General features: G+C 37.4%; 1 long non-coding RNA gene across 8 annotated transcripts in view; it reads right to left on the bottom strand.

The window, feature by feature from the left end:
- Positions 1-4,907, bottom strand: part of LOC106870360 (uncharacterized) — a 248,712-nt gene that overhangs the window by 44,465 nt on the left and 199,340 nt on the right. For 6 of the 8 annotated variants that reach the window (XR_008265915.1, XR_008265910.1, XR_008265912.1 and 3 more), the window contains one exon: positions 3,674-4,018. The exons of 1 other annotated variant lie outside the window; for it this stretch is intronic. This is a non-coding gene — a long non-coding RNA (uncharacterized LOC106870360). The remainder of the gene's footprint in view (positions 1-3,673; positions 4,019-4,907) is intronic. One more of the 8 variants, XR_008265913.1, reaches the window with a different exon arrangement.

The raw sequence follows: 4,907 nt of genomic DNA, 5'->3' as shown, positions 1-4,907 counted from the left end.
ATATATATATATATATATATATATACGAATTAGGTACTTAAATAGTAAAGCACCGGGGTTGTGTTGTACGTAAGCATTAACAGTAACAATAATATTAAGGTTAGCAAGAATATTGGTTATAAAGTATATAACAACTGAGTGACCCCTAATATTTGTAATTTACTGGATCGAACTAATTATCCGTTTAGGGGGTCATGTCTATCAAAAACTATAGTTCATAGATATACTATAATCATCGGTACTAGCACTTTTACATACACATGCAATTCACATGACTTCAAGGTGAGATTATGTAACCACCTATCCTCGGTTAGACATAGACAAAAATGCTACTGGCACCTCATTACGTATGAAAATTCCCTAACTAAATGACAAGAATATTAAGTTTCAAATTATGTGGGGCATCATTCGAAAGACGCCACCGTATTCTAATAAGAGATATCACTACAAATTATGCTGCACTGAACTGTACCAAATATTGAAGAATAAAGATAAGGATAACTTATTTAATAGCAAATCGGAACTTAGATTGTCATGTCTTCATGACGTCTGTCGTGCATTTACATGCTTCAAACTGGTTACGTCCCTTGTTAGTTTAATTACTACTTACCAACCTCATCCCTTACGCCTTCCATCCATATGTTCATGTATAATACGTAGTGTAATAGTAATACAGACTATGAACTACCCTCACTCCCTGAATTATACTACAACTGTTATATTTGATTATTATAATATATTCATATGTAATTATATTAATCCTTTACTGGTTGACACTTAAATCATATGTGCCCATGGGCACTTGGCAGTTTTAAGCATATGAGCATATGCATTTATTGATACAAAACCCTATATTCTTTTATGCATTCATATTTTTATTATATTATATATTTTGCGTGTTTACGTTCTGAAGAAAATTCTAACTGGGCCCCACCTGCAATGCCAGGCGCTGTTCATCCTGATATAAGGTCATCATATCGTGCAGATATGGTTGTGATGCGTGTGCCCGGTGTACCCTTATCAGATGGGTAGTCATGGTGGGTATATTGAGTTTCATATATTTGTACCCTAGTGTCACTTTGATGACATGCATTGCTCTCTCACTCAATAATAATTATAGGTTAGTAATAAATGTTGAACACTAAACTAGAAATAGCATATAGAATTTGAATGTAGTTTCAAAGTCTTTAACAACTGAGTGGAATAAGACATCAACTAGCAATAACTTAATAGATTAGAAACGAGCGCTTTCATTGCCTATACGGCAATAGAGAGATGCGTGAAAGGAAATATATTTCCTGCTATGAACTGACATGTATAAATTTAGACATGTTAGTAATATGAGACAAGGGATGTTATAATTATTAATTAAGTTGGACAATAATTAAATAATATGAAATTAAGTTGATATTTAAACGAAGGTTTTTACAATGATTATACAGGACAAATTTATTCCAATGATTGTGGATTCAAGAGACCGCTGGGAATAAAGAGATAATTGTTTCAAATGACATGGGCAGAGAGTTTAGAGATGATTATATAATTACTGGAATTAGACTGTTATTTAATATGCACAGGTCTATGTAGCTATAGGTGTGTGGTTAAGTGGTTCTCGTCGCAACAATGGCGTTCGGATTTCAGGTTTCAGTTTCACCGCGGGCGAATTTAAGCAACTCACTTCTACTGTATCCTTGGACCGATTAATGTATTGTGAGTGAATTTGGTAAACGGAAAATGTATGGAAGCCCACCGTTTAAATAGATGGATAGATTTGAGGAAAGAACTGACAAACGAATAAACGATTATGTTGTGAACTCCATTAGCTTACAGATGTTTCTTATCACGGCTCTGTATGCGACTAACACTTCGTTCATCGGCATACGTACATTAAGTTCTATACCAGGCTATAGAACTGCATAAGCGATATATGTATATATAGTATTTCTCTTTTTGTTTTTTTGGTTCTCTCTCCATTTTACCGACTTATTCCTTTCTGTCGAAGAGCGTAGGCTCGAAACGTAAAAGACTTTTCCATTTTCCCCGGGGTAGGACGATATTATTAAACAGACTGACACATGGAGTTCTCCCTAGATTTGCTTTGTGCACACCTTTTATTCAGGCGATCGCGTTACATGCGCCCTTATCGCATGCAGATTTTCAGCGACCATCTCTCCGTAAAGTTATGGAAACGGAAACGGGCCAACACAGCTTGTCAGGCAGTGGGGAAGCGAAAGAAACAAAAACAGAAAAAACACACAGTCATGCACATATATACGTAGTTTGATCAATAAGTATCCGGGCTGTTGCCATATTTACGAAGCACGCAGATAAATCCGCTTGGCACCGATAGACTTTAATCTTTGCTGTGCATGCGCAGTAAGTTTTATCGTTCTACCCCACTTCCGCTGTTTACAGCAGTGCTTGGAAGGAAGGTGTGCAGCGTATGATCATCGTATTGACCATGAGAGAGAAAGTTGATCAGAGAATCTGCATCAAATTTTGCCAGAAGCTTGGCGATACCCACTCAGAGGCCTACGCAAAGTTTTCAAAAGGTTTCATCGTTCTCGACACAATCAAGGTGATCTTGTGGAACTGAAATCCCAGAGTCTTTTTGGTCAGCTGAAAGCAGGTTTGGCGCAAACTTAGTGGAAACGCATCTCACACCCAAATCTTCAGTGATAGTGGACTGAACGGAACCGTATCTAATCTGCACAGCTTGTGATAATTCACGGATGGTGATTCGAGACTTCCCCTCAGAGCTGCACCCACATCTGCGAGTTTTTTCTCAGTTCTGCTGGCTACGGGTCTCCAAGAACGCTCGTCAATATCGACATTTTTTTCGGCCATCTTGGAAACGTCTGAACCACACGTGCACTTATGTGCAGCTCATACACTCCTCTATACTTTCTGCAACTTTACGTAAGCCTCTGAGCAGGCATCATTATGTCAACTTTCTGTCATGGTCAATGCAAAGATCACACGCTAAATACTTTCCTTCCAAGCACTACTGTAAACAGCGGAAGTGAGCTAGAACGGTAAGACTTAATGCGCATGCACAGCAGAGTTCAAGGTCAATCATTGCCAAACGGCTTTACTCTGCATGCTTTAGCTTCATTACTATGGTAACACTCCGGATACTTATTGATCAAACCTCGTACATGCTTATATATGTACCTGGTGGGGTGTATGTGTGCTGTACATGTATATACCACTGTGTGATTTGGGGTTTCAGTGTATCAGTCCTCCCCACTGCTTAACAATCTGTGTTGGTGTTTTACATTCCCATAACTTGGTGGCTTTCCAAAATTTTCCTACAGAATATTGGGATCGAATTCTTCTATTAACCTTCGAAGATTGTGCTCTAGCATGGCTACAGTCTAATGCCGGAAGCAATTGAGAATAAATCGAAAACAAATGTCAAAGACTCAAAAAGAAATGTTACAGCGTCGGAAATAATGCTCCGTGCTAATTCTTTTCACGGTTTATGTTCTTTTGAAAGCATTATTTTAGGACAGATAATGAGGTTTCAGAATCGTTAACGCACCGGAAAAAATGCATATCAACATTTCCTCCGGCTGTCAAAATACCGATAATAAAAGATTTTGCTTTTTATCTTTGAAGGGTCGATAAAATAAGTAGCAGTTGATCAAATGGGTTGATGAAATTGACTTACCCCATCTTTTAAAATTTCAGGACTTGTGCATAAGTTATTATTGTGCATAAATTATTTTTTGAAAAAATGGTGGGCTTGCGGAATCATTTGAGTGTCGGCCTTAATACTTCGTAATATTTCTTTGACCCTTTACGTTCTGAGTTCAAATCTCACCAAGATCATCTATGCCTTTCATCCCTCTGGAGTTGATAAAGTATGGCACCAGAGAAATACTGGTGTTTACAGTATCGATTAAATCCTCGTGTTAAAACTGCTTGTCTTGTAGCTATTTTTTTTTAAAGGAAGACACTGTTGTGTACGTGAAGTTTAAGCCAGCGTTTGATTATTTGGTTATAACGGAATAACCTGAAGATATAAAGAAGACAAAATTAACGATAAATGTTTTGTTGTGGAACTATTTAAAAGCATTAAAGGAACCACTCTTACGAAGGTAAAATAAATATAGGGTTGCATTGACAAACAAAATGTTGTGTAAAATAAAATATACTGGCCTTAAAAGCATTTAACGTGCATGTGAGAAATTCCTCTCTCGCACACACACGTACATTTTATTTTTGAATAATTTACTATTTAAGATGTAAAAACAATGGCCTTTTTAAATATAAATTTTATTCCCTTTATAAGATTCTTCGTTGGATGTTGAATTTAGCTTAATTCATTTGTCTCAAGTTATGCTGCGCTGATGATTTTAAAGAAGGATTAAATAGCGCTTCACGTGGCTACCAACGATAATAAACTTTAAGAAACCCTAAGAAGTTTTTATGTATAGAAAGATAAAAAGTTTATATGCCACTTAATCTTTGATGTAAATGTGCTATATTTTATCAAACCCCTAGATTAGAGAGAACGTACAAAATGTAGCACCAGCTGCAAGCGGCAGTGGAGACAAACACAAACACAAATACACATATACACTCACATTTACACGTACATATGAATGTGTGTGTGTGTGTGTGTGTGTATGTGTGTGTGTGTGTGTGTGTTTGTATGCGCGCGCAGAGCTACCACACAGTTTCCAGCTACGTAATTCACTAACAAGGAATTGATCGACCAAGGGCTACAAAACAAGACTCTCGCCCAAGGTTTCCGCGCAGCAGGACTGAACCCGAAACCAAACGGTTTTAGTCGAGGAAATCAACCCCAGGACTTTTTGAGATTAATTTTGGAGCTTGGAAACTTACTCTAACAGGCTCTCTAGCCGAACTGCTGAGTTCCGGGGACATAAACACACCAA

The sequence above is a fragment of the Octopus bimaculoides genome, chromosome 18 (genome assembly GCF_001194135.2).
Source record: "Octopus bimaculoides isolate UCB-OBI-ISO-001 chromosome 18, ASM119413v2, whole genome shotgun sequence".
Lineage (NCBI taxonomy): Eukaryota > Metazoa > Mollusca > Cephalopoda > Octopoda > Octopodidae > Octopus > Octopus bimaculoides.
This window is presented reverse-complemented; position numbering and strand designations above follow the sequence as displayed.